General features: G+C 46.3%; 1 protein-coding gene across 5 annotated transcripts in view; it reads right to left on the bottom strand.

Annotated features, from left to right (window-relative positions):
• The window catches only part of LOC135897627 (blood vessel epicardial substance-like), a 107755-nt gene extending 85678 nt beyond the window's left edge, over nucleotides 1-22077 (bottom strand). For 2 of the 5 annotated variants that reach the window (XM_070539175.1, XM_070539174.1), the window contains exon 1: nucleotides 21620-22076. The gene's annotated coding sequence lies outside the window, so the exon portion shown is untranslated. Of the gene's footprint in view, nucleotides 1-20962; nucleotides 21567-21619 lie in introns of those variants that run through there. The other 3 variants (XM_070539172.1, XM_070539176.1, XM_070539173.1) reach the window with 3 other exon arrangements.
• Between the last annotated feature and the right edge of the window lie 530 nt (nucleotides 22078-22607).

Here is a 22607-nt window from a genome sequence, read left to right as displayed (position 1 = left end):
GAGGATTGATGCACAACATGTTCTTTTGACACCAGGAAGTTATGTTATGCAGATCAACGTTAACATTTTGCTGTAGCTCGTCGACATCGTTAGCACAAGTAAAAATAGTGGTGTCGTCTGCATATAATATACAGTCTGTAGTGGTTAGAACATTAGGTAGGTCGTTGATAAATAGCAGAAACAGCAGCGGGCCAAGGATCGAGCCCTGAGGAACGCCTTGATATATGTTCTTAGCAGATGAGAGTTTGCCGTCAATCTGAACAACTTGAGTACGATTAGTTAGGTAGCTAGAAATAAGCTGAAGTGCTGGGCCAGTTATGCCGTAAGATTCAAGTTTATGTATTAGAATTTTGTGATTAATGGTGTCAAAGGCTTTTGTTAAATCTATGAATACACTTCCAACCAGCAGGCCTTGGTCGATTGCCTTCTTGACTTTGTCGGCAAAGGTTAGAAGCGCAAGCTCAGTTGAGCAACCCTGCCGAAAGCCATACTGTTTAGGTGATAGTAGATTAAATTTTGCTAGGTAGGATGATAAACGTGTATGAACTAGTCGTTCAATGATTTTACTGAAAAAATGAAAGAATACAAATAGGCCTGTAGTTATTCAGAAATTCACGATTGCCTTTTTTGAGAACAGGTGTTATTTTACCAACTTTCAGAGAACTGGGAAATATGCCTGCTTTAAACATTTTGTTAACAATATCGGCTATGATAGGAGACAGTTCATTAGAAACTAACTTGATACGTGATGGGTGAACAGAGTCTAGGCCAGGTCCAGTAGACCTAAGCGAAGATATAACATGAAGAACTTCCTTTGCATTCGTAGGTCGCAAGTAAAAAGAATGAAGATGACGAGGCAATGTCGGTAATGGGGGATCTGTTTGAGAATCGCAAGTACTGCTAAAATACTCGCTGAAGGCATTCGCGATATCAGCTGGGTGGCAGTATGTATGTGTCTCAGCTTTTATTTTTGTTACATGCTCACGGCATTTATTATTTAAGAATTCGTTAATGACCTGCCAGTTGCGCCTCGTATTATTGGCATTATTCAAAATCATTATTAACGCATTATTCAACGCAAAGCAAACGCGCGATATATATGGCATAGGTGAGAAGGCGGTAAGTACATAAGCTGGACGCGAGAGGTAGCGTGGATTCCTCAAGAAAAGAAACCGGATGAGCATCCGTTTGGCTACTTACACAGCGGAAAGTGAAAATATTAGAAGATGAGATAGCTTCCGTGAACACGTGATCGAGCAAGAAAAGATATTTCGCAGATGGGTGCCGATGCATCAAAGACAGCCAAGCTGCATAAGTGAGTTCTCACACGCTTCGGTAGTACAGTGGGAGTCTGTTTACTTTCAGTTCTCACCGGCGCACGGGTCATACGGTCGTTTTGGGGCTCCCACGCAGGCTGCCTCTGCGTTTCTGGCTGCTCTTTACCACTGTAGCTGTACAAACTCCTAGATGACCTCCAAGGGGGAGCTGGTGAAACAAGACGCGAGAAAAAAGAAATACGCATAACTGGCTAAAGAAAAAAAAAATGCCCTACGATTACGATACTCTCTAACGCGAAATGCGCAGCTTTATGCGTGTTTTCATTCCGCGATATATTGAGGCAAAGAATTTGAGGAAGAAATCACCGCACCGACTGGCCGTGGGCCACTTCACAGAGGGAGGGGCACTGTATGGGAACGCTCGCATGATGAGCAGCATCGGAGCCAGATGTGGAAGAAGACGACGACGAACGCGCGAGCAGTGGCACGCGCGCGTTCGCGCGGTTACGCCGACGCCGACTCTGAACCCAGGAACGGGCGATCTGCGCTCTAAACCCGCGCAGAGAAAGTGCTGTTCATTCGTGTGAGTAGTACGCAAGGTAACTTCATTTTGTAATCATTGATAATTACTCTTCCATGCAGGAATTCCGGACCCCGACTCAAGTCGCGTTGCTGATTGATTCCGAGCGCGCCGGCGCACGCCAGCCTCTGTCGCACGAAAAGGGAGCTTCGCTGTAAACGCGACCGAAATAACACGCGTGCACACACGCATACACGCACACATACACAAGCACATGTGTGTGCGTACACAATAACCGGTCGTCCACTCGTACTTGGGCGATAAAGAACAAGTGTCTTTGTGCACCAACTTGAGGATACAATGACACAATCTCTCTCTCTCTCTCTCTCTCGCTATTCTTCCGACGTATTGAGACAGCGTCCGTGTTGTCCCTTGCGGTCAGGTTTCTGTGCATATAGGGATGCTGTATACGTATGTACGCATGAAAGAGACTCCTATGTAGTCGACAGCTGTCCCACCTATACTGGACTACAGTGATGGTGTTAATGCCCGTATATATGGTGGCCTTATTCGTGTGCTTATGACTTATGTTTGTGTGTTTGGTGTGTGTTGGAATGTTTGTCTTTATTGCCTTTTTTAAACTCTTCATTAGTTTAGCCTGAATAGTGTATCGCGTATTTATCTATTACGGGTCCTAAAGAGATCTACCTTCACGTTTTTCTACGTTTAAAGCTTTGAAAAGAAATATTGATAACATAATTGTAGGAAGACCTGTAAACTAACAACGTTAGAGGGTTGAGCGTGTTGCTAATTGATCGTTACACAAGCATGGCACAATAGACGAGGGCGAGATAGAAAGACGCACACAGCGATGAGCTTCTATTTTTTCTTGTTGGAAAAAAACAGCGCCGTGCGTGTCTATATTGTTCCCGTCTCATGCGCTGTGATTGTGTTACTCGAAGATAAGTTGAGCAAGCGAAGAACAAATAAAGACGAAGATGGTGAGAAATCCAGCAGAAGTTGCAACATTGTATTCGAGTGGCAGGTGGATGATAGATGAATCAGGTTGTCAGCAGAGCTCCAATTTGGTGGGTGAGCCCATATTTCAGACACGATGGCAGCAGGGCCTGTCTTGGAACGGCCTATACTAGAGGGCGGTTTCCCGAGGGAAATGGATACAACCGCGAATGTTATCATATGAGGTCCAGACGCGCAGGCGACAGCTCGGCGCGATCGGCACAGAGAGGAACTAGTTCCCCGGGATAAACGAAGCCGGAGCCGCAATGTGACGGCTGGGCGTGAGTTATGCATTCCTAGAGAGACAAGGTCAAAGCCGGCGCTTCTGTTTCTGTAACCGTGCGTTGATATTTACTGAGCCTTTGTTTCATGGCCCAAAGTAAACTTTGTTTGAAAGTAGTGGCTGCAGTAGGTATAGTGTAACGCGCTTCTTATCTTTCTGATAGGCAGAGTAAAGGTTTTCACGGATTTCACAGATTTCACAGTTTTTGGCAACGAGGCGTCGTCGTCGCGTCGTCGTCGTCTTAGGTGTTGTGAGTCAGTGTCTGCGCAAAAACAGCTCGCCATGTTTCTTTTTTTCAGCGCACTTAAATTAAATTCCTCGTTAAATTACTCGTACCACGCATCTGTACAACCTTCTTATTGTTTGCAGGTTGATCCGAACGCTATGGGTTGTGCAGCCAATCCACAATCAACAGCACCACGAAGACGAAGACAGATCAAATGACAGCGGGACATGCGCTGTCCATTGCCTGGACTCGTCTTCGCGCATGCCATTCATCGTACATGCAGTACATGTAGCTTCAAAGCTATCGCGCACGCGCGCCGAAACAAACAGCACCGCCAAAGTCATTTGATAACGTTTTATCAAACGACTCCGGTACTACGAAGACGTTTACAGTGGACGTGCACTCAAAGCTCTGAATAAGATGGTCCAAACTGTGCTTATAGTACAGCCGTGAAGCTTTCTTTCAACTGCACTATGGTAGATCGAACGAAGAAGGGTTAGAGCATCGGAAGAGCAAGCATTGGTGGCCGGAAAACGAGCATAAAAATTATCTTCTTGGACTACATTGCGATCGTGGAATGAAAATATGCGACTGTAGCTAAACCAGCACCTCGACAGATGAGAGGATAAACGGTGACATAAACAATAGCTAGTGCTAGTCGTTTCAATGTAAGTCAAAGAGGATTCTGGCTACCGGAGAAACATTTCTGGCTCTTCTTGCTTGCCTACTTGCTGACTTCCTCTCATCTCGTTGGTCCATTTCGCGTCGCACGGAACCTTGGAAAAGCTGCATATACGGTGGTTGCATTTCATCGTCTCGTAGAGTGGGTGCATACCTATTTGTCAAGATGACAAACGCGGTAGTACTATATCTCTTTTTTCCCCCTTGCCATGAATAGAACGGCTGGAACATTTACTCTGGCTTGACAAGAGCGAGAAATGCTGCAGTTTATTTGATTTCGCGGTAGTTTATAGTGTACCCTCCTCTCTTTCTCTTATATTTTGACAATGTAGTGAATAAAACATGAAAGCAGCATGAGCCTCACGAACAACTTACGCTAGTCAGGACTTTACCTTATTGCTAGACGCGAAAAAAAAAAAAAAACTATGTCCCAGTAAACTGTGGGCGTCAATCGTACGACAATCAAGACACGAAGTCCCAGTTCACACTGTGATGTCGCGAAAATAAGCCATGTCCGGAGGCGGACAGTAACTGAACGAACAAGAAGTTTTCTTGTCTGTCCAAACGAGGACGAAATCAAATCAAAGGAAACTCAATTTCAACAAAAGACAGCCGCAAAAAAAGCAGTACAACTAACATGACGAATTGCGATAGAATTCGCCAGTAACCGTGAAGGAACAAAGCTTTCCTCGCTGTCCCGTTTCTGTCTTTTCGTCGGGCGTTCATCAAGAAGAGCTTTCTCGCTTTTTTGTCCGTAGCCTGCTCAGGCCATCTGCGTCGGAAAATGCGCTCCGTTAAGGGAGTCCATTCCCTGCCAACTGAGCATTTCGTGTGTCGAGTTCCGGCGTTGATTTGTTGCGACAGTGTCCTCTGCAATAAATAATAACAAATAAAGAAGAAGACAAAGTGCAGAGGCCCGGAGCGGTACTTAAACGAAGACGACGAAGGAACCATGCCACTCCAACAGCACAAAGACGGGTAGCTTCCTTTTCCGTTGTCGTCTGCGTTTCCCGTGCGCTTAACATTCGCTCGTCTGCCTATATATATATATATATATATATATATATATATATATATATATATATATATATATATATATATATATATATATATATATATATATATATATATATATATATATATATATATATATATATATATATATATATAGAGAGAGAGAGAGAGAGAGAGAGAGAGAGATAGCTGTGTTCTATATAGAGGATGTCCCGCGTAACTTGAGGCAAACCTTAAAAATATGTAAATGCCTCGTATGAGCTGGACAAAACCAAGATAATGTTGTTTGCCATCGCCTGGACATACTCAGATTTTTTTGTTCCGTCTAATTAGATAATTAGTCTTAATTAATTAATCAACTTCTCAAACTTTATCGTTAGATTAAATGTGTCAATGAAAAAAACATGAGCAATATGAAAAATTCCCGATACAGCTTTCTCTTGCTCAGTATGTGCTACATAAAAGTGTTTTTCCGAGCGTGAAAGAAGCCCGCGTATACATGAAAAGTGCCTCCAGCGGCCAGTCGCGCGGAAATTTGGCGGGCATGTGTGAGCTTCTCTCACGTCCGGAAAAACACTTTTATGTATACACGTATTGAGCAACAGAAAGCTGTATCGCGAGTTTTTCATGTCGCTCTACAATTTTCTCATTGACACTTTTCATCTAATTTTAATATCTGAGAAGTGGAATAATTAATTAAGACTAATCATCTAAATAGGTGGAATGAAAAAGTAATTTGAGCATCTCCAAGCAATGGCAGATCACATTACCTTGGCTCTGTCCATCTACTTGGCATTCGCACATTTTTCAATTCTGGCTAAATTAGCTGGGACACCCTGTATATAGGACACAGCTGCGTCCCAGAAATGTTATGCTATATGAATGCCTCATGCTTCATTATGCTTCAGCCTTTGTGCCACACCGTGCCCTGTTTTGTAAGGGCGTTAGCTATGTGCGCTGGGTCAGTTCTTACCCTTTCTACAAAATAATTCTGCTAACACTACTACTCATGTCTTCTAACTACTTCATAAATCTGGAACTTGGAAAGCCCTTGCTCAGTGCAGTTTTACTTATCCTCCTCCTCTATGCCCGCTGGTGACTTCACATGCTACCTTATGCAGATGCATGGGACTGGCATCTCTGGCGTGAACAAAGCCCATGTAGTGGGCCTAAGGATGCTGTCCTTACTCTTAGAATCTGCGTAGCGTGATGGCTTATTTCTTTCTTTCTTTGTTTATTTATTTATCCTACACGACCGACCGACCGACGGGCCGACAGCCGTTTACTGTTCTTTAATGTTACTGTCAACGCAAGACGTGGGTCAAGTTGCGTCTCGCTCGTGTTCGTACCACGATGCTTATCAGGTTATTTGCCCATTGAGAGGCAAACAACCCGCCCACCCTTCTTTGGCCATTTCGGCTCCTACGCCTCCTACGCCCTGTTCTCCTTCACTCCCACGGTTGCTAGGCAACGCCGGACGCCGCCGGTCGTAGGCGTCGCCCGGTGAGCGACGCCTACCCGCCTCTGTCCGGGGCCCTGTCGTCGCCTCGAAGCCACGGGTCTCCGGTAAACACGAGCCGAAAACGACCACCTGTCACCGCGTAACGTCTCGCAGCGGGTGTTCGACGACGCCGCGAATGCTTCGACACGCGAGCCCGGAGCCCCATACAGGCGATGATTGCGTCTGAATACACAGTGTCGACAACGTAGAAAAAAACTATGCGCCACACACGCCCGACGGTGACGGGAAAATCGATTGTGCATATTTGCTTTCTTCCCCTCCTCCATGGCATCCGAGTGGCGTCATTAACCGAATCGAAGCCCGCTATGCTGCGCATGCAAACTGTCCCCAAAGAATCGTGCAGTGCTGTCAAAACCAGCATGCTCTGTTTCAACAGATCTGTGCAGCAGTGCAGGAAGGACATGTCTGCAGTAAAATGACCAACACAAGTGGACCACCACTCGTGTCGTTGGCCGTGTATATGCGCTTTTGTGTTCGTATTTTTTTTAGTGATAAACACGTTATTTAGCAAATACTAGACAGACAAAGAACAGAGTCGCGTGTAATGCAGAGAAATCTGCAGATTGCTTCAGAAAATCAGGGACGCGAGAAACCGTCGCAGGAGGAAAGCCGGTACCGTCGTGACAAACAAATCAGTTTATAAACAAAGAACAAAACATGATTTCTATATAAAAGGAGCTCAAGTTGTACAATGCAACACCGTATACACAATGCAGTAATAACAAAACAGAGTTATAGAAGAACAGTGAAACAAAATAAAAGTCAAAATTATACGCATTTTATAAACGAAGCTCTTTTTCTCTGAGTTGCGAGAAAGCATGGTGCAAAAAAAAAGAGCAACATAAAGAAAGACACGTACGTTACGTGAATGCCGCTACATGATTCGTGAACATACGAACAGAGAAAAGCGATGTGTTATCATAGAAATTTGTGGACAGCGAGGGCATTCCATTTTACATTGCTCTGTTTTGTTTTGAATTCACAGAATAAAGCTCTCCAAACTCGTACAGCTGTGGGAGTTCGTCCGCTGATCAACCTACCCTATAGCTCTTACTTTCGTGAAGTTAAATTTTTCTACTCGGGAAAATCATGCGTGACCAGGGCACCTAATTCGTTTCCATGGCAGTGCACCGACGTGTCAGCGAAAGTATATATATATATATATATATTCTCTGTGTGGTGCGGTGTTCGCAAGAATCTCTGCACATTATTCGCCGATGTGACTTAACTTCTGGGAGTCGTAGGCTTAACGGTAATATATATCGCCAAATTATAGAACTACGAAAGTACGGGACCTCACGCGCGCGTGCGAAACAAACTAGCATTGACGCACACACATCGCTGGGTGTCCGGATGCTAAATGATACACCCGGGACCGATATGAAGAAGATCGCCCTGGCTTTAGTCGAGATCAGTTAATGTGTCCCCGCGGAGCTCATTTGTGCCAGATGTGAAATATACATCCATTTAGTTTATATCTCGGCTTTATACAACCTGCCGTATCGCTTTTTCACGATATTAAGTGAAAGCCTAGTCGGAACGGAACATATATTACTCCCTTTCGATCGACCAGAGCACCCTCCGCTTATACATCGTTCCAGAATTTACAAAAACTGCGCCGCACGAAGTTGACGTACTACGCTCATAATGAACCAGGTTTCTACATGGTTTCTCGACGCAAAGAAAATGCGCACGTCGTTGCGTGAGATGAAATGAAACAAAAAATGTAGACGGCGGAAGTGTAAGTGCACGTAGAAATTGGGGCGGCAAGGAACGAGCCTCATTTCGTAGAAGACCGCCACTGCTATCAAATAATAAAACAGCGGCGTGCATGCCTGGCATCATTAGCGGTGTCGTTTTGACGGCATTAACATATATATCAAACAGCGGTGTCGCGGAGCGTTCGTCGGATTCGAGCACAACAACTTGATTGCAAATGGCGCAAGAAAAAGAATGGGCAGGGGAGGGGAGAGGGTGCGTTAGCACACGTGGGATGTATATATACATTCGGTATGGCTGTACAGCGAATCGCAAACGTAATTCCATAGTGTCAGATAAGTTCTTCTTGGCACGGGGCAAACAATATAAACCCACTGCCAAGCACAGAGGAACGTTTTTGAAGGAAATTAACCAACCTTTTTCGAACGAAGCGCGTTGGCTAGGTTAGATTAGGTACAACGTTGGGGCCTCGCAATGAACATTTTACGGCTGCAAGACGTTTCACAGTACGCGTCGAGCGAGAAGAGCAAATTCTCGCGTTCCAAGGAGACACGAATTTTTCGAGCAGGCAGAATATTTAAGAAAGTATGCGCGAAATTGGGGGCCCATATGGGCAGCGAAATGAGAGGCGCGTAACACGCCGGCAGAAGCGACTCTCTCTCGCGCCGCGTAGATCACGTCCCATTTGCCACGGCGCTAATCATCGCAGAGCGAGCAGAGCTCACGTATAAAAGCAGGCAGCAAATGTTCATTTTTCTCTTCTTTCCAACACCAGAAACGAGAAACACGCGAACCTACGAAAGGAACGCGGACTAAGCTCCATTTGCGTGTTCGTGCTCGGCGGCCCCATAGGAATAAATTCCGTGTTTCACGTAGTTAACTCCCACGTCCAGGAATATATTGCATCTTCACATGAGATCACACACAAAAGATATGTGTTCTCGCGAGATTATGGTATGCCTGGAGTGTGTGGAATGAAATATTTTATGAAGATTTGTGTATCTGTGCCCGCGCGCTAAGCGCAAGGGCGAGAAAACTATAGCAGCAACAAAATACCTTTCTACGTAGCATTGTCGAACGCTAAATGAAAGAAATTATTTTACTTTCTCCCTTTCGTTACGAAAGTAGTAGTGGACGGAAGCGGGAGGAGATGTGATCATACCGAAATGTGCTTAGAATCGAGTAAATGTTGGGGCGTATTTTCTCAAGAGTCGAAACGAGTAGAGAAAAAAAAAAACAAAAACAGAGAGGCTGAATAATCGAAAGCGAAGTTCGAGCTCAGTTTCAAGGCTTCGCCTATTTCCGTTTTTCATTTGAATTGTACGTGAGGTACGAAGGGTGCGTCGAGAGAAGGTGCAGCGGTCTCAACAGAGCGTCAAAGCCGGGCGGAAACTAAACGACCAGCCTGCTAGGTTTGCGCAACGCAATTCGTGATGCGAGAGCCGTGTGTTCCCGAGTGTGTGTGTAGCTGCGACTGGTTTTCGCAGTCGTATTGCGTCGCGACGCCGCAGATACGCCAGCGAATTCCGCTGGAAACTCAGCCACCCTTGCCTTATCCACAAGAATTCGGTGCAGTATGTAGCTATGATGCGTTTCCGCGATCATCCCACTGAACAGAGTGGACAGTGTCCCTTGAACATTGGTCCGGGGAGAGAGTGCTACAGAAACATTAAGCCGGCGCATTCCTCACGAAAGATTTTAGGACATTCTGAGGATATTCCGTTGTGTCTGCATAGCTTTCAGTAATCTCTCTCTCTCTCTCTTAAGGTAATATATTGAATTTCGGAGTAACTGCGCTGTTGAAAGAATTAACCGCGCTATCCAAGGAAAGATAGAAGGATCGACGAGATTAGATTACGCACTCTCGGATCGGGAAACTGCACATTGTAGTGTACATTTTGTCGGGTCGCACGTGACACACATTGTCACATTTATGTCGTCGCGCGAGATTATCCCGACATTCCAGGCCGGCAGTGCAGCTCGAGTGTTGTAGCCGCATGTAGAAATACGATCCCACCTTATCAGAGAGCACGCGCGAGAACCGATTACTGTATAGGACGTCCTCGAGCGAGCGCAGTTATCTCAGTGTATAGCCTACATAAAATGTACAATGATGCCCCTACATAAATAGAGGACAGCATGATAGCGGCGTCATTCGATTTGATGACTGACGACAGCGCTAGTTTCTGTCTCCGCCATCTTACTGTGTCTTGGTTTGAGGAGTTCACCTAAGAAAGTGTTTAGTGCTTAGTACCAGTTTTTGGGTCTGTCTGGGCACAGTCATTCCCATGCAAGTGACAACACTGCCACCTGAAGTATTTGATATTCCGTAAAAAAAAAAAAAGAGAGAGAGAGAGAGAGAGAGAGAGAGAGAGAGAGAGAGAAATTCAAAGGAAAAAAGAACAGTGAGCACGTTTCTCATATAGGCCCACGATTGATCAGCCCTATCGGAAGCGTTGAGCCAAGTGCTCGCAGTAAAGTAAACCCGTTCTTCTCAAGGTATGTGACAACAAGGTTCGCCATCTGCTAGGATTTTACCTTGAAGCAAATATCAGGACCATTTTTCGTTCTTCTGAACTATCAAACAGGGATTACCCCAACACTACAGGGCTACACGTGCTACAAGAATCCGGAGGAAGGGAGAAGAACGGCAATCCTAGTCAACAAAACCCTCATCGCTATAAGCCATGACAGGATAGCCGACACAGACGTAGAGCACGTAATAGTCGAGATCATACCAAAAAAGAAAAGGAAGGGAGGAAGCATATTCATCGTAAATATATACAGCCCCCCGAGACAAAGCAGGGCGAAATTCGACGCGCAGTTCAAAGGAGCAGACAAGCTGGCTAAAGGAAATGCACTAGTCATACTGGGAGATTTCAACGCCAGAGAGGAGAGCTGGGGATACACGAGAACGGATCAAAAGGGAAGAGCGGTAACCGAAGCAGCTGACAATATCGAGTGTGAACTCATCACGGAAGTCGATACCCCTACGAGGATCGGGAACAGCGTGAACAAGGACACGTGCCCCGATCTCACGTTCGTCAAAAGAACTAGGCAAGCGGAGTGGGACAACCTAATGGAAAACCTAGGTAGCGACCACTATATCCTCAAGACGCAAATCGCAATAGCAGACAAAATTAGACGACAAATAGGGAAAGCAAACATAACGGACTGGAAAGCGTTCAGAGAAGCATGTGGCGATACAATAAAAAGCATCGAATCTATAACAGACTGGGGGAACATGCTCAAAGAAACACAACGCAAATTCACCAAAGAAATTGAGCGTACGCCGCAGACGCCGGACGTGGACTCTAGACTTCTCAGACTATGGGAAGCCAGAAGGGGGCTCACAAAAAGGTGGAAAAGGCAGAAATACAACAGAAAGCTCAAGCTAAAGATCGCGGAAATCACGAAAAAAGCAGAAGAATACGCAGCGCAGCTAGCGAAGCAAAATTGGCAACAATTTAGTGACTCTCTAAACGGAACCTTGAGCACTGCAAAAACATGGCGTGTACTGAAGGCACTCCTAGATCCGGCAAAATCAAAGACCGAAAATAACAAAGTCATATACCGACTGGTGCACCAGTACGAGGGAACAGATTCGGAACTTTTGGACAAAGTACGCAAAAAGTGCTACGGCGACGGTGACCCAGCAGCCTACACAGAGCGCTACAAAGGAGAAGAAAATGGAAGGCTGGATAGACCCATCACCCGGGAAGAGGTGTACGCGGCGATAAGAAGCGCAACAAAGAACACAGCCGCAGGTGCGGACAAGATCAAAAACGCGCTCATCCGCAACCTCGGAGACGAGCTAGTCGAAAAGCTAACCGAATATCTCAATGGACACTGGCAAGCGGGAACAGTACCAGAAGAATGGAAACACGCGGAAGTCATCATGATCCCGAAACCAGGCAAGAAACTTCAAGTGGAAAACCTCAGACCAATCTCTCTTACATCATGTCTAGGCAAGATCTATGAGAGAGTGGTTACGAGGAGGCTACAAAATCATATGGAAGAAAACGAGCTGTACCCCCACAGCATGTTTGGTTTCAGAGCCAGGCTCTCGACCCAAGATGTACTGCTGCAAATCAGAGAAGAGGTACTGAGCAATGTCCCGCTCAACGGAGAGCACATCATCATGGCACTGGACGTCAAAGGCGCCTTTGACAACGTAAGCCACGAAGCCATCCTGACAGGACTAGACAACCTAAATTGTGGCATGAAAATACACAGCTACGTCAAGGCATTTTTGTCCAACAGAACAGCAACAATCGCCTGGGCGAGCTGAGATCCGAAAAGTTCAACACCCCAAACAAAGGCACACCGCAGGGATCGGTCATCTCACCCATCCTGTTCAATGTTGCTATGATAGGACTGGCCCAACAACTAGACCAAATCGACGGCGTACGCCACGCCATATACGCCGACGATATCACTGTATGGGTCACCAAAGGCTCACTCAGGGAAAAGGAAGAAAGATTACAAGAAGCTGCGACATGCGTAGAGAAATATGTCAAGGCAAGAGGCCTAGCCTGCTCAACGGAGAAGTCCGAGCTCCTAAGAGTATGGCGAGGCAAGAAGAATCGCACCGTCCCAGAGGAAGTAAACATGAAGTTGAACATCCACCTCGAGGGACAGCCAATCCCGGAGAAGACGCTCATCAGGATATTAGGAATGTGGATACAATCGAACCAACGATGTACCCACACCCTAACACTACTTAAAACTGCAGCCAACCAAGTGGCCCGCATGATAACGCGGGTCTCACGAAAAAGACACGGCATGAAGGAAGCAGACACACTCAAACTGGTCAGAAGCCTGGTGGTCAGTAGAGTGACGTATAGCCTCCCGTACTACCACTGTACGAAGCACGAAATGCAACAAGCGGACGCAATCCTGAGGAAAGCCCTCAAGACGGCGCTCCACCTACCGCAGTCAACATCGACCGACAAACTCCTGGCCCTGGGGCTACACAACAGTCTCGAGGAGCTCCAAGAAACGCAGATAATCGCGCAAATGCAAAGACTAAGGCTATCGGCAACGGGCAGAAGACTCCTGAGTAGATACGGCGGTGAAGCTACCATAAAGGAGACACAAAGCACGGAGACGATACCGGACGAATACAGAAAGACCATCAAAGTAGCACCGATACCCAGCAATATGGACCCGAACCTACACATGGCACGAAGACAAGCAAGGGCAGAGTATGTACAAAGAACACTGGCAACTAGACATGACACAGTGTACGTAGACGCCGCTACCTACACTCAGGACAAAAACCACAAGAAAAGCAAAGTCGCAACGGTGATCAACTCGGACCTAAAAGAAATCACCAGCGCATCAATTCGGAACTGTACGGTAGTTGAGGCCGAAGAGGCAGCCGTGGCTCTAGCGGCAGCGGAGGGCTACCGATCCAACAGGTCCTTAACCATACTCACAGATTCACAAGCAGCATGCCGCAACTACCTAAACGGCAGAATCAGCCACAGCGCGCTCCGCATCCTCCGCTCAAGTGGCAAAACCGTCAACAACCAGGCCAAACACACGATAGTTTGGGTGCCGGGACATACCGACATTACGGGAAATCAGGAGGCCGATAGGATAGCTCGAGGGCACGCAACAAACCGAGCATCCAACATTCCCGACCCCACTGAGGAACCCGAGCCGGTAGCCCAAAGCTATTCCGAGATACTCAATTACTACAGAGGCATCAGACAAAAATACCCACCCCCTCACAAACAACTAAACAGAGAAGACGCCGTAGCATGGCGACAGCTACAAACGGGAACATTCCCGTGCCTAAACATGCTCAGCAAGATCTACCCCACGCAGTACGAGAGCAAGTGCCCATGGTGTGGAGACAAACCAACCCTATATCATACCACATGGGCTTGCCGGAAAACAGAAGGGCTAGCCATAATAAAAAACCCGAGTGCGGAACAGTGGGAGAGGATGCTATCCAGCGACACCCTGAAAGTCCAACAAGGACTAGTAAGGCGTGCACGCAGGGCAGCTACCCTCAGCGGAGCCCTGGACTAGGGGAACCGACCCTGGAGAGAAGATGGAAGACTCCATCTGATGCCGCAAAAATCACTGCAAAATAGAGCATATAAACGTTTTTCATCATCATCATCATCATCATCCACAGGAGAGGTGACTGCATTTCGATTATATGAGAGTCCGCTACAATTAATCATCATCATCATCATCAGCAGCAGCAGCAGCAGCAGCAGCCTGGTTACGCCCACTGCAGGGCAAAGGCCCCTCCCATACTTCTCCAACTACCCCGGTTATGTACTAATTGTGGCCATGTTGTCCCTGCAAACTTCTTAATCTTATCCACCCACCTAACTTTCTGCAGCCCCCTGCTACGCTTCCCTTCTCTTGGAATTCAGCACAGCGAAAATTCAGCACAATTCAGCACAGCATAAAGTTTTAAGAAAGTCAACAGCGTTCTAATTTGGCCTGGTTGGTGCGTACTTGGGCGAAGGAACAGAGCTTTTCAACGGGCCGACAGGAGACGACAGACGCAAGCGCTGCGTTTGCCGCCTCCTTTCGTCATATAAAGAAGCGTTGTTTCTTCGCCCGAAAATTCTAAATGTCAGACCCTTGTCATGCGCGATCCGCTACAACAATCGGCACCGGGTAGGTTTCCTTCTGCGCATGCGCAACTATACCCAGACTCACGTGCAAGTAGACCACAAGGGTGCGTAAATGTAGCGGATGTAGCTCGTTGATGCCCGTACGCAAGCGCTTTCATCCCTTTAAATCGCCATATTTCGTCAACGCCGCAGACAGCCTGGCGTAGCATCAAAATTGAACAGACGCGCTTTTTTTCCCCTAGTTTTTTTTTTTGCGCTCGAATGTCTTCAATATTGGACAGCAATCTTATTTTAACTTTAGAAAGTTATCCAGCTCTCTCTGAGAGGCGGTGGCGACACTCTTGTCCGCAGATGGCGTGTGTAACCTAACCTAAGTTAAACCTAACCTGTATGTGAGCGATTGCCATGTCCAGTGCCGCGTGGGATATTGCGTCCGCGCTACATCCTCGGAACACCGTATTTGTGCCTTTTCAATCGTTCGGAAAAGGCGGTAAAAGTAGAAAAATGACGCCGCTTTGCAACACGCTGTACGGCGGAGAAAAAAAAATTAAATTATGGGGTTTTACGTGCCAAAACCACTTTCTGATTATGAGGCACGCCGTAGTGGGGGACTCCGGAAATTTCGACCACCTGGGGTTCTTTAACGTGCACCTAAATCTAAGTACACGGGTGTTTTCGCATTTCGCCCCCATCGAAATGCGGCCGCCGTGGCCGGGATTCGATCCCGCGACCTCGTGCTCAGCAGCCTAACACCATAGCCACTGAGCAACCACGGCGGGTTACGGCGGAGAGGGGAGAAAAAAAGGCGTTCACATTATTCTTGTCTTCTTTTTCTTTTTGTTTAACGCTATAGTGCGTCTCGCAATCTAGCGCCTATGGTGACGTCTTTCTATAGAACCATGCAATTCTGTGGAAGCTATGAAGCTATTGGCAGCTACTCGGATTTACGAAGGCGTTCAAAGAACGGTGATTGAATAGGCTTGTCAGTCGCTATGTGCTCGTATGGGGAGAACGATAAAAAGGTGGCCAAGGTGGTGTATACAACGCATTCATCCACGTGCACAGTAACGAAAAAAACGATTTCACATGCAAAAAGAAAAAAGAAAAGGTGGCTGGGAACGAAATAAAACCGTAAAGCGCGAGGGATGGACTCTGTGGTCTCGGAAACAATCAATAGCTATCTTGTGACATCAGATAACGAGGAAATAGCCCAGGAGAGAGTCGATGGTAAACCTTTCTTAAACTGAGAAAGGTGCACATATTTACTTATTTTTACGCTCGCTTGCGAATTACAGCAAACACACGAACTAAATTTCGGTCGATGTAGTATTTGAGATTGATATACAATAACCAAATAACCGAAATATCAAAATCATCGCGCTGCAACTTTGTTGTAGATGTATTTGCGCTAGAAGCGTTACTAAAATATACTGACGCAGACGAACGACGCTACATGCGATAAACGCGAACTCACCGAAGGGCCCGCTGTAATCAGGCGGAGAGTTGTACGACTGCCGATTGCTCTTCTTCTAGGCACGGAGTTGATAAACGTCTGATCGCACGTCCTTTATAAAAATATGTATGAGTTGCTCATGCGGAACAATTGCCGGCAACCCACGCTTGCTGCAACACCACCACCACCCGCGCCACGAACTAACCAAGTCGTTAACTGACGAACAAAATACGACGTGTGCATACAATAGACGCGAGCTAACGAACGAGAAACGGAGTGCGTACAAAGAGCTTGAGCTAAAGAACAAAACACAGTGGGCATACAATAAGTGCGAACTAATAAAGCATCGTTATGAGTTCGCGCTCGTGCTTTGTAGATCATTGTTCGCTCGTCTCGTCTGCGTGATTTAGCAATGCATGTCGCGCAAATACCTTGTACAGTTGTGACACACCAACCAACCAACCCCTATGGTAGCTTTGCTGTAAATTTCGTTGAAGCGTAACCGCCCAAGAATGGGAATATGTACATCCTTCGATAAAGAAAACTACGAAACAAACAAACAAAGGATTAAGCAGCTCGATGTTTCGTCATCCGTACGGAAAAAGCTAACGCCATTTCCATAGGCTCCAAGAGGCTTCAGCGTTTTAGAAGCGACGGAGTGCTTTTTGATGGCCTTGCTCGTACAGTCGTTCTTCCCCTCTTGTCCCTTTTTTTTACATTTATTTATTCATCTTTTTAAATCTTTCGTTTCATCCCGCTGCGCAGTGTCGACCACTGCGCAGAAGGAATGCGTGTCTTTGCTCTTGGAACAGCTACAACACGGAGGAACGCGCTGCGTCATTCACGTGCCCTCCCTGTCCCACTCTCGCCCGCACACTTCGCCTCGAGGCCACCAAGTTCGCGACCTGCTTCTCTTGCGGCTCTTTTTCTGGCTCTTCTATTCTGCGCGTCAGCCTCGCCAGCTGTTGTCAGCGGGGTCGAATTTTAAAGCGTCGCCCCTCCCTCCTTCGGAGCGGGGCCTGCAAATCGCGCGCGCGTGCTTGAGACAGACAGTCTCGTAAAAGAGACGGACGGTCGGCGACTGGCCGCAAATCGTTAAAACCATTTAAAACAAAAGGCATTGAAAAGATAAGCAAGAAACCGAGTCGTTCTTCTGCACAAACGTACACTGTGATAACGTCGTCGTTGTTATATACGATCGCCCCGATTGACTTGTTTTCCGTCCACGTGGAACGCGTGTGGCTAATAGGATCAGAGAATAAAAATAAGGGAAAGGAGCCGGTATGCAGCACACGCCCCGTGATGCGGTCAGACTTGCGCTTGTCTTTATTTTTGTAAAACGCGGCGCAGTCATCGTGCGTTAGGCTACATGAATATTACAGCGGGCTCCAAGGCTGCCGCCTCCTTTTCCCCCTGGCTCTTGTAAGCGAATAATGATAATGCGTGTAAGGACTGAAAGAGCAGCATGCCTCACAATTGAAAAGTTGCATGTGCAGTCTTTAAACTTCCGTTGCGACATTTTTCTTCTAAACTTCTTTTGAGGCTCGGAAACGCACTCACTCCTTGCGCCAGTTTGGTGTACCGGCTTTTTACACGAAATGCGTTCGAAATTCCTTAAATTTAGGGAAACTGACGTAATTAACTTATTTTGTCTGAATTACTTTTACTACAGAGGCACACATATTAAAGTTACTCGATGTAGTAATAAAAAAAAGTGGTTATGTAAGTAACATTAATTATCTTTCTGTATATAAACAAAAGAGCCATGCGATTGGTCCCAGTGGAAGACGTGAAGGGCGCTGTTCGAGGAGCTCATAACTGTTTCAGAAATTAAAAAAAATTTTTTGACGCTACTAATTTTACAGCGTAATTTATTCCTACCAATTCTACACAAACAAGCGAAACTGAACAACTGCATAGTACAAAGCATCATGCCATTAGTCGACGCCCATCCACGTAAGACGTTACTGGTTGCGCCTCACCGTCATGCGGATGTCAAGCGACCGTCCTTATCAAGCCACGATCGCGCTAGGTCATCTTAAAATGTGTTCCTCTGTGGTAAAACTAATCCAGAGTAAATCACTAAACGAACTCGGCTTCCCTCATTTTAGGGACTTTCGAACGCATTGCGTAAAAAACCCGGTATGAGACGGGCTTTTTTTTCACGGTGAAGGAAGCATTCGTGCCGCTTGAATGAAGTGCGTCTTTTGTTTGAAATGCGCAGAGCGAAAAGCATTGCATCGTTCGCGCCTATTAACTATTTGCTCTTTACTACAGGGAAGCCAAAATAGCGAGTGTTCAAACCCTACGCTTCGGCATTTAGTCGTGCCCTTTTGTAATACTTTTCGTAGAGTGATCACGGATGCACATTCTCATTGTTCGCCCTGACAATTCTGTCCACGTATGCGCCGATAGACGTCCGCCCCACACCCCGCTCTATAGTGAAAGAAGGAACCCGGGTCGTATGTCAAGCGAGCAGAACCAATTTTATCTTTCGTTACCGATTTAAAAGGTTACGAAACGTTAATTCTGCGGTGGCTAGCCTAACTAATGCCGGTATTTTATTTATTTTTTCTTGCGTTAGCTGCTTAGGTTTACTGGAGCTTTTATTTCGTTCTTTCTTGAATATGTATTTCTGTTGTATGTGCAAAATGGCTTTCCGTTTTTTTTTTTTATACGGCTCTCTAATTCACTACAACCGGAATGGCCTCGTAAGCTTCAGGCAGGGAGGTCGGTATAATTCCAAGATTCATTTCGCTTAGATTTGTTCCACGAGTATCATCGGCCAGACAGACTTGCAGAGTACAGCGGAAACCTAGACCCACTGCGCCTCTCTATCCGAGGGGAAAAACAGAAAAACTAGAAAACGAAAATAATTACTGTATCAAGGAATTAAAACGAAATATTTGTGTTAGCAGTGTGCTGGTACTCTTGCCAGCACAATGCATCCAGTTATAACCGGTGGTTGCGGTACAAGCAATACCAATACAGATTATTTCAATTCAGTGGTAGCGGCACCCTTATGTAATGCCTTTGGGCCCTTAAGCAAAACACAATTGAAATAAACTAAATGAAATTCAATCTCAAAACAGCTTTCGCTGAACACAAGGAATGCTTACAGCAAACTTTCTTTTAATTACATATGCTCTATACCCAGCCGCTACTCGGGAAACTCAAAGCGACAGCAGTGCCACCCACGAAAACAAAAGCGGTTCTTTTGCCATCAGCACTCTCGTATACATTCACAGACGATTGGTTAGCTGCGAAAGGTGCACGTGGTTGTTAGAACGCAATGAGCACTGTCGTGTTCGAGCCCACTCCCACTCGTGCGCCGCGACCAACGTGTCTCAAAATAACGCTGTCACAATATCCCTTGTTTACCTTCAATTAATTACAGATGCATATGTATTGTGGCCAGACGTCGCTGCAAGAGGTGCTTCAATTTGCAACCAACCCACGACGTTGTGCATAATCTCAGCGAATACATGTAATCATGCTCGTCGTTGCTCCTGTGGCGAGAAAATTGCGCAACGCATTCGAATGTCTGAAGACGAAACAATAACTTTTGTGCGGTAATCGGTTATTTAAAGGTAGAAAGCTTGTCTGTTGACTGCTTCTGTTTACTCTATAACTGCTGTTCACAACAATTTTGTCATTTTTTACGTCGCTTTGTGTTTCATGGGATCATAGCTTACACTGCCTGCCGCATTTCTTTTTAGCTATCTATATATTCTTGGACAACGAAGTTACCGTTGTTCAACTGCTGTTACTATAGTAGGATACATTAAAGTGATTCGGCCTGCGTCATCTTTCTGCGTACTTGCTATCCATGCACAGTACCACATTTTAAGCTTGAGAAGTGAAACTGCAGACTGGAAACAGAATTTGTGGCAAGAACATTAAACATATTCGAGCAACTTTAAAGTAATTTTGCGGTTAGCGCAGTAGCGAACTAATATACCTAAGAAAATGCTACGTTATGGTATACTCAACTGAACTGATCACACCTCTGACAGTCGCAAATTCAGGCACCATTAATACATCATCTTGCTATATATTAATTTTTTGTGCATAAGGGTAGAGACATGCAAAGTCGGCAGAGAGAAATAGTATGTTCAGGATTTAGGCTATGCACACAAGATAAATAACGTTCGAATCGACAAAAAGCGTGGTGAACATATATGCCCAACTTTTGCTCAACCCGGTTTTAGTGAATGCTGAATTGTTTTGAACTTCTCATTCAATTTCCCTGCCCTGATAGTTATCTCATGTTCGTGAATGAAACACACAAGTGCGTGAACAAATATGCGTTATCGAAAGACATGTATAATAGCCGAGATTTAGTATACAGTATATTATAACAGCGGATCTAAAAGCTATATCTGCGCAAGGCTAAAATAGAGTTTTATGCGAATGAAGACCCGCTTTTAGACTATGGAGCGGTGAAAGGCGACTGCATTGAGCGCATCGCGCAGACTTAGCGCAGAATGTATTGATTTATGAAGTTATGCCACTAATGAAAAGTGACGATAATTTCTGCTAAAGTTTGTACCGCACATCCGCATTAATAGTGAGGCGGCTCGCTATGACCGTCTCCCAGTCTATAAGAACACTAATTTCGTGAAACACAGAAACAGGTACATACCTTTATTTCTTGGTCTATGAACGCTCGTCTCTGCTGCTCTATGCCCATTTTACAGCTGCAGGCAATTGGAGCCGGTGGAATGATCTGTTACTACGCTCGCCAATAGATGAATGAGCTGTCCTCGACCCGGCACGGACTGTATCTTGTGATATTTTGCTCTTGGCAACTGAAAGACAGCTAATAATTGCTCTTTCTGAAGCAATTCAGACCACTTACGCTGTGTTGGTTACTCAAAATTTAAAGGCGATAAAAAACTATACCGATATCCCACGATGAAGCTCTTGATAGGAAAGAAAGAAAAAAAAAGAAAAAGAAAGGGAAAGGTTCAGCTGGCTTTCTTACACGCCTCACAATACCGAGGTGAAGCACGCTTTACGAGACAAGCGAAGCTCTCAATCGACGCCGGTGGGAGGGGAAAAAAAGGGTGCGAGAGAACTGCATACTGCACAGAGACAGGTCGAGAACAGAAGGCCCTACGCGCGATACATGATCGCTACATTTGTTTCGTCACACTCCGCATCGGCTCAATGTGTCGAGGCGCATTCGCCGACTGAGAGAGAGACACCACACACGCACAGCACGCACGGTCCGTCTATATGTCAACGCGTTTCGTCAAGTTCCCGAAGCAGGTAATCGCGAGCGAAGCAAGAGACTCACCTCTCTCACAGCGACGACCTAAATTCCCGAGTTGAGCTGCGAAGGCGACGACACGATTCCCCGTCGAAACAAAGAAGGCCTAGGGCGTCTTGGGAGTAGGCGCGAAGGCGAGTTCGGGCCGAGGGCTTGGCTTTTCGCAGCTCGAGCCGCCGCTGTGGGCTTGCCAGCAGCCCTCGCCGAGCGCAAGCATGGCGGTCGCTGGCACTCCCAGCGGTTCTCCGTGACGCCGACAGAGGGCGCTCCGTGGCTCGGCGCCACCGGTCATCCCGTGGAGCGGCCGCTTCTTCGATTTTGATTTCTTCGCTTCTTTTTGCCTCGTTTTGACGCTCATCGACCGCGGCAGCGCGCGGCCGGCTCCAGCCGTAGCGTCGACCGGTCAGACCGTCGTCGTCGGCTCCAGCGCGCGAGGCGACTGGCTGGCGTGCGCGACCCCGAGAAATAATGAGGGAAGACCCTCTCGGCTCGGTGCGCCTTGTCGCAATACTCTCGGGAGCGCCTTTCAAGCAGTTACTTTGGGAGCTCGGGCTATCTTCACTGCTTAGCAGTTGATCACGAACGCCCTTCCGTCGCCGTTGCGTAAAGAAGCAAAATGGCCAAAGAATTCTCGCCACAGGCCTATGGAACAACGTAGGAGGTGTGCTAATTGTATTTTGAAAGGTAATGCATTGCCCAGAAACTCGGCTGCAAGTTCTAAAGTTACATTAGAATAAGATCATCAGCCTTTTTTTTTTCTTCTTGCAATAGTTTTTCTTTTATGTAAGGGGATTGCGGTGTAATTGCGAGGTATAAACAAGTGAAAGTCAAGTGCTACATTGCACAATTTTTAACTGCACTATATATATATGCCGATTCGTAGAATTGAGGGCCTTGGCACTTTTCTTAAGATAATAACAGATGCAATGATAGCCACCGAAACGTTGACTGTGCTGCAAACCTATGTAATCGCACAAGACAAACAGATGTGCTTGGCCGCCTGGCTATATTGTAC

This window comes from Dermacentor albipictus, chromosome 5, assembly GCF_038994185.2.
Source record: "Dermacentor albipictus isolate Rhodes 1998 colony chromosome 5, USDA_Dalb.pri_finalv2, whole genome shotgun sequence".
NCBI classification, from domain to species: domain Eukaryota; kingdom Metazoa; phylum Arthropoda; class Arachnida; order Ixodida; family Ixodidae; genus Dermacentor; species Dermacentor albipictus.
This window is presented reverse-complemented; position numbering and strand designations above follow the sequence as displayed.